At 44.1% G+C, this 7,694-nt stretch overlaps 1 long non-coding RNA gene across 1 annotated transcript; it reads left to right on the top strand.

Annotated features, from left to right (window-relative positions):
- Positions 1 to 3,939: 3,939 nt before the first annotated feature.
- LOC123152919 (uncharacterized) lies at positions 3,940 to 6,639 on the top strand. The gene is made up of 2 exons (XR_006476347.1): positions 3,940 to 4,458; positions 6,377 to 6,639. It is a non-coding gene; the product is annotated as an uncharacterized lncRNA (long non-coding RNA).
- Positions 6,640 to 7,694: the final 1,055 nt, after the last annotated feature.

Genomic DNA, 7,694 nt, shown 5'->3' with positions numbered 1-7,694 from the left:
TCTCTTCCCTGTAGGGACCTGGTAATTCAGGCTGGGAATAGGAGTTTGACGAACGAAAAAAGAATCTGGCCGTTGCACATGTACCAAACGTTTTTTCCTTCTCTCTTGTTGGTTAGATCTGATTTTTTTAGAAGACTAATCTCTTGTCCACTTCTCGCAAGCAATTCCCTATAACAATACCAAACATGGGACTGGGACTAGTGGTCCACTTCCCAAGTCTAATCCTTCTACAAACTCCTGCCTATAAACTCCTATTCTCTTTCCCTAAAACTACCAAACAGGCTGCTAATAAAGCAGTTAGTAATCTCGACCGGTCAATTTTCATCCCACCATTTTTGTCCGGCTTTTTCGTAGGTTAACCTTCGTAGGGTTTTTTTCGTTTCACCTCGCATCGCAGCATCCGCTCCTCTCTCGATCCACCCCTCGCGATGTGACCTCTCTCTCCCTCTTATCGTGATGCGGCGCCGCCCCCATCAGTCGCTCCGCCGCTGCCGCCCCCCTCCCCCTGGCTTCCCCTATCTCCAGCTCAGCCACCTCCTCCCCCCCACCCACCCTTCCTCTCCGTCGCCGGATCCGATTACAAATCGTCAAGGTTAGGCGACGGAGCTCCATGTCCGTGGCGCACGCGTGCTCATCAAGGAAGCGGCTCCCGGATCTTGCGCTCGTGCGGCCGTGACGGAGGGGATCGAGGTGGCCGCCACCGCCGCCGAAGACCAAGCCCCCACCTTGTCCAGAATCACTTCCGCCGCCATGTTCCACCAAGGAAGGAGGGGGCGGCTCAAAGTCTCCCTCGCTGCCGGCTCCAGATGCAGCCGTCGCCATGGGTGAGCGCCTCATACACGACGAGTTTTGATGGATTCATGTAGTGACATCTCGATCCCGAAGCCAAGTATGTTTTCTTTTCCTCTGAGATCTCACCCCGAAGCAACAGCAAGTCTTACATTACGGCCGTGACTACCCTTTCTAGCATTAGTTTGCATTCACGTACCATCTACATTGGTACTTATTGCTTGTGAGCAGTGGCGATTCTACGTGTTACCTGTGGGGTCAGCTGACCCCACAGCTTTTGACGAAAACAGCCTAAGAACACTGTACAATTACTGTACATTGTGAAGGAAAAATTTCAGAAAATTTGCAATGACCCCACAGATTGTTTAGGCTGGCCTCGCCACTGCTTGTGAGGATTCTTCCAGTGGACATTCTCACAAGCGGTGGTATAAATTATGCATTCCGATTAATTGGAATATATCCCACATATAATCCATGTTTCTTAGTTTATTGGCCAAAGGTGCTTGCTCAATGGTCCGTTCGAGATAGTTGCAGGTTTGGTACATTTTATCACTTTTTGTGCGCCGCGGGCTTGCTACAAATTTATCGGAAAAGGGAATACTTTCTCTTGTATTTACAGCACTAGTCGTCGGAGTTGCAATTGCAGGTAACCATGTGTGTCCATCTTCAGTTAATAATCATGGAGAAACACTTCCCTTTGCTTGCTCGCTGTAACGGGTACTTTGTCGTTTGGCTTGCTAGCTTATTTCTATTTTCTTGTATTTTCTCTTTTCTGGCCACAAATCTTTTACATGTGGTGCGTTGTATATCTATTACTGGCACAAAAACTGAACAATCATAAAAAATACAATAAATAACTCGTGCCAAATCCAGGTGGTGTACAAAGCCCGGTTACAGGCACAAAAACTGAACAATCATAAAAAATACAATAAATATCTCGATCCCGAAGCCAAGTATGTTTTGTTTCCCTCTGAGATCTCACCCTGGATCAACCAATAGCTAGAGATCTGAATGAGAATAGGTTTATTTACCTTACTAAGGTCTTCAAATCATACTCCCTCCGTTTTTAAATATAAGTCTTTTTAGATATTTCAATACGGACTACATACGGATGGAGGGAGTAGTTCAGTAGAGGAAAATACCACGTCACTTGTAATGGAATTTCACGTGTCAAACATATATGTGTGCTGACTACATGCCCCTGCAAGTGTGTTGATTCTCATGTCAGTTTAGTAATTGTAGTTATATCCCAGGTTCATTTACATCTGCAGACTACATGCAGTTGCTTGTTCATAAACTATGTTTAGGCGTTTGTTTGTTTTCCTCCAGCTTTGCACTAAATTAGTACTATCCCTGAGTGAAGATAACGTTTCCAGTAAGAGAATTGACAATACTGACAATGACGTGATATTTCATAGCGTTGTCAATGTCAGGTATGTCGCAAATTGCTCTCTTTTTACTTAGCCAAATTATTTTACTGCCTGGGGTATTATGGAATTTTGTTTCTAAAACAGACTGTGTGCTGTTTTCTTCTGGAGTGTTTGCACTGAAATGGCATAGTAATATAGTATTTTGTCGGCGTGGCTGCTTCATCGTCGAAGAACCTTCCGACGCAATTTTCCGCTGGCATGTCCCATTGAATGTCATTGCTTTTATCATGGCATCCAACACTTGCAGATGTGACTCAAAAGGGGGTTCTGAAGCTGATGAACTTGGATGGCCTGACAGTCTACCATACCAACAACCATCTCCAAGTACACAAACTTGAAAACTTTCTAAGATTCGTACACACCTTCAGGTACAGATGCTTGGTTTTTTCTCTACGATTTCTTTACATTTTAAGCGGACGAGCCACCCATATATTCATTAGAAAATGATGGAGGTGACCCTATTTAAAATGACGTTTCAGATTTGTTTTCCAAGTAAAGATCAGAAAGCCGACAACGTTTCTATTATGTTTTAGGAGAAATTTGGATCTTTTTGGACAGTTATTGCAACCATCTGTCTGAATGAGTATAAAAACAATGCTATGAGGTAATGCAAGCATGAGGGTGCCTCTTTTCACAATATGCGAACATATGGGCTACTCGAGGCTTTATGTTGTTTATCAATCTAAGGCACGTGAAACTTCACTGTCGTTATTTTACATACCAATATCATTGCTTCCTCCAATTTCAATTGATTTTCATTTCTTGATTCATGTGTGTATAGGACAAAGAGGAGATAAATTGAGTATTGGAAAGCTTAAAACCAGCCACCCAGAACCACTCTGCCTGGAGAAAGAAGACAATATTTGGCATGATTTGCTTCATCTACTACAGGTAATTCTTTTATTGTGCACACACTATACTTTCATGTACAAATAATCCAGAGGCTTGTTCTCTGAGGCATATATCAAGCAAGCTTCTGATGGAGAAGAAATAAGCAATTCTTCTCTTCAATTCAAACAATTGATTTGTTAAGTTGTTTTCAGTTTGAGGTGTCAAAATGAGAACTTGGAAGATCAAGACCTTTGAACTGAAACCAAAATTAAGATATACCAAGACACCGGGACACATAGAGTAGCTAACTAGATGTATGGTATTTCCAGAAAAGAACAACAGAATAAAATAGGACACCAGAAAAATCCAGTAGGGAACCTGATGGGCTACCCTCTTCGGTAAAAACTTGCTTCATGGCATTGTATAATGTATTGAGAAATCACATAATAAAAAATCGCTGCCCCGTTCTCTTCGGTAAAGAATGATCTTTTATTTAGCTGCGCCTCAACTTAACGTGCAGGTGACTCCGTTAGGACACCAGGAACATGATTGCAGTCCAGGATACCATACTGCAACCTCAATCCATCAAATGTAATTCAGTGAGATATATATGTTCTCATTTACCAGACTTCAGTGTTCAATTCAATTCAATCTGTTAGCTTACTGATTGCTGCATAACTACCATTTCTCAAATGTACGATGTGGTTTCTGCTGTTGATTTCAAATTGGCGAGATATAGTTAAACTTAGGTTATTGTCATATTAGCGGAGGAAAATCTTGATTCCTAAATGCAGTAGGCTAACTATCAATAAATCTTTTATGTATAATACACTGCCTGGAATGTAGCTCTAAATACTTCTGTAAAATCAGGATATTTGTTATTGGTTTTTCTATTTTTTAGTTAAAACAGATATGATGCATGTGCAACTGTACATGCCAAGTTCTGAAGCTCATATGTTCCGTACATAGTTTTAGTTATGAAGCAAATAGCTCAAGATATTTCAGATTGGAAGAACTTAGTCTGTGACGTGTGATGTTTTCTAATGGCACTAAATACTGTATAATTTAAGATATGAATCATTAAAATTTGTTTTACTCATACAAAACAGAATGTGTCATGATAATGTAAGCATGCAACATTGTACAACCATATAATCTGTCATTACTTTTTTTTGGGAACCATAAGCATGCAACATTATACTACCAAAATAATAATTTGACTATACATTTGATTATTGCTTGCATCCATATATTTTTTCACTTTCGCTTTTGTTTTGTGTCCAGTAAACAGCATCAATCATAGGGTAGGAAAGGCGCGCCAAGGCATCGCCAAAGCCCAAGCCCGAGACTCCGGCCAATCGAACTCGGCAGCCCCCGTCTTGGCGATCTCGCGACTCTGGCCATGTAGGTGAGTACCCCTCCCTTCAGATCTCGATTCGCCCCCACTTGATGGCCCGCTCCCCTCGCCCCTGTAGATCTTCTACGCCGCCAACGAGTGGTAGCAGCCCACACAACGTAGATCTGTCGTCCTTCGTTCGCCCCACGAGCCGGTCGCCGATGGCTGCCACATTGATTCGTTCATCCTTCCAGTAGTTGCACGCGGCGGTCCCTACCCTCGCCGGTCTGAGTAGAGGCTCGTTTTTCCTGATGGTAGTGCGCACCCGGCGATTGCGCGTCCTCCTGATGGTGGCGCTCTGCCAGCGGCGGTGGCTTTCTCCCAACTGTTTCTCCCTTCAGTCCCTACCCCTGACTCTGGATGCAAGCGGAGCGAGCAGCGACCAGCCCGCACTGGCTAACGTGGGCGTTCGTCGTCCTACGGAGTACTCCTACATCTTATAGCTAACCTACACAAGATGCGCCATGCAACTGTGACGGATGGCTAAATATAGAGCAGGTAGGCATTGGTACAAGACTTGCACCACACACACCGGCGAGAGTGTATCCTTTGCCGTATTATTCAGGTCCCGATCAGGTTCCCTATTGCACGCACATGAACAATCTCCAGCACCTACTCCGGCAGCGCCGCCTCGCCGCCCGCCGTGGACACGCCGCACACTCATCGCCGCATCACACTCTTTGCCACCGGGTGCGCCACCACAACCACCCGTCCTCAGCTGATGTGCACAGCCGGACCAACTGGGTCATCATGAGCTCCGTGGCATGCCTGGTGTTGTCGCTGGGGCACAAATTGTGGAGTGCACACTGTGTGGGATGAGCCTGTTATACAATACAGTCGTGCACCTCTATCGCGTCGAGAAGGACATGAATTCTCAGGAGAGTTTTCTCCCTTTCGCAGGATACGCGAGACTGTGCGACGTCTGCTGGACAAAGCGGTCGGACTATTTGAGACCGCTTGACATGATGTGGTTGGCCCGGCGCCGTTTTGCGGGTTTTCTTCACGGGACGGCGCAGCGGCTTAGTGGGCTGTCCCCCCCCCCCCACACACACACATACTGCATCCTTACCCCTGACCCATTGATTCTTCCCCGTTTGCTTTGAATTTGATGTTCAACTGTAGGACTGAATGTGGAAGTTTCTCTTGGTTTATCTTGAATTCCCTCTGACTCCTAATCATCTTGGTAGATATATCTATGTTCTTTTTTTTTTGCTTTGAGCTGCTTTGATTTTATTGGTAAACGGGGAGAGGCTGGTGAGCTGTCAGCACATCTTGGGCACAACTGATTTACAGAAAGACGAATAGACATGCAGACTAAGCTCCATAGCAAAGGGATTTTGGTAGTACATGCATGTTTATGCTCACTGTTGAATAGTCTGTATATAACTATTTATGCAATACTTGGACCATAGGAGCAATTCATTCTGTATATTGTGCTGGGGATTGTGCCTTGCAGTCAATTTATAGAAGGGTAAGATGTATTGCAATATCTTTGACTTGCATTCTCTGTGATGTCAAGTAAGAAAATAGAATATATACTCTTTGAATTATCTTTTTTTTCCGACGTCTCTATCTTACTTATATAATCCAATTGGCATTCACTAGAGTTTCTGTTGATGAAACATTTGTTTTGTGATGTGAGGAGGTTCTGTTTGTGACTTTGCAATCAATATTCGTAGATACGGTTCGTAGATCATGATATCTGCACAATCTCAATCTACTTCCTGTGACCATTTTTTGTATTAATGGGTTGTGTCAGGGTTATTTTATCAACTACTGGGTTGTTGATCTACATTACGGTTTAATTCTTACACGAATTAATCTTGACTCGATTCCCTGTAGTAGGTTGAGAGGCTTCTCCTCTCATGATTTACTCTGATTAGTTTGCTTGGCTCCATGCTCCTCATGATTTCTTTGAGTTTTTATGTAGGAGCTCGGTCAAAAATCACCTAAGAAAAATATGTCGTTCTTCTCTACAAGGGTTGCATGTGGAATCTGAGGAGAATCTGTGCACCAGCGTCCGACTCCTTGATGTTGCTCTGATCATATTGTGTAAATATATTTCTAATAAAGCAATCGCCCGATGGTGTACATGTTAGAAATAACAAGATGTAATCATCAAGTGTGAGAGATGGCAACATCATGATGGGATGGTATGTACTGTTGTGCTCATCAATAGAGTTAGATCACTTTTCTGTCTGAGAGTCGATTTTTTTGTGCGTTGATGGATTGACAAGTACCAAAGATTGATGCAAGCAGAACTAAAACCTGTCCATGGATTACGTTCAGTCCCACATTCCAATCAACAACATTGGGCCGAGCGAACGCGCGGGTGGCGCAAGAGGCAATGGGCAGCCGGTGGAGACTGAGTGGCAAGCGGCGGTGGCGAGGTTGAGCGGTTGACACCAGCGGCGAGTAGGCAATTACCGTGATGGGCGAGCGGACGGGGCGAGTAGGTGTCAGGATTGCATCACAATTGGAATAAAGTAAACAATGCATACGTGTGGCCATTAGGATTGCATCACAATTGGAATAAAGTAAACAATGCATACGTGTGGCCATTAACTGATTTTGTATGTTGTGTGCTTGGGTTAATAGCCAGCCAAATCAATCAGCCAAGGGCCATTATGTACGTGAGTGTGTTAGCAGTGGGTATATCTGAAGATTATTTCTCAACTCGGCATGTGGGTAGAGACTAAAAAGACGATGCCATGGTAGCATGGCAGACCTGGCAAGTGCCACGAACATCATGATATTCTTCCTTTTCTTAATTCCTTGCTCTGCGTGTGTAGGAACATAGCAGTCGGGCTAATGCCAAATGGCATCTTGATCTATCAAGGGAAATAATTTCTTTACTTTAGAAAATGTGGGTTCGGATTGGTCTGTTGAGTTATGTCTGGCTGATCGGAATAATTTTTCTATTTAAAAAATATAGCAAATAGCATTTCATTATAGATTGGTCTGTTGAGTTACGAGTGGCTGATTGGAATAATTTTCCTATTTAAAAATGTAGCAAATAGCATTTCATTAGAGATGGCTTTGCAGCAAATTGCAAATCGCGCAAACCAAGCCATCGCCGCCTCGTCGCTCTCGCCGGGAGCGACACCGCCTGTCTCTTCTTTGCATTCTTAGCCGGCATCTCTTCCATCCGGATGCCCTGCGGCACGAGCCACTCCGCCACCGGCTGGGACTCGACCTCCGGGAAGTTTAGGTCCGTCTTCGGCCGTCCGGCACGCTACACCGCCACC

This window comes from Triticum aestivum, chromosome 1A (assembly GCF_018294505.1).
Source record: "Triticum aestivum cultivar Chinese Spring chromosome 1A, IWGSC CS RefSeq v2.1, whole genome shotgun sequence".
In the NCBI taxonomy this organism is placed as follows: domain Eukaryota; kingdom Viridiplantae; phylum Streptophyta; class Magnoliopsida; order Poales; family Poaceae; genus Triticum; species Triticum aestivum.
This window is presented reverse-complemented; position numbering and strand designations above follow the sequence as displayed.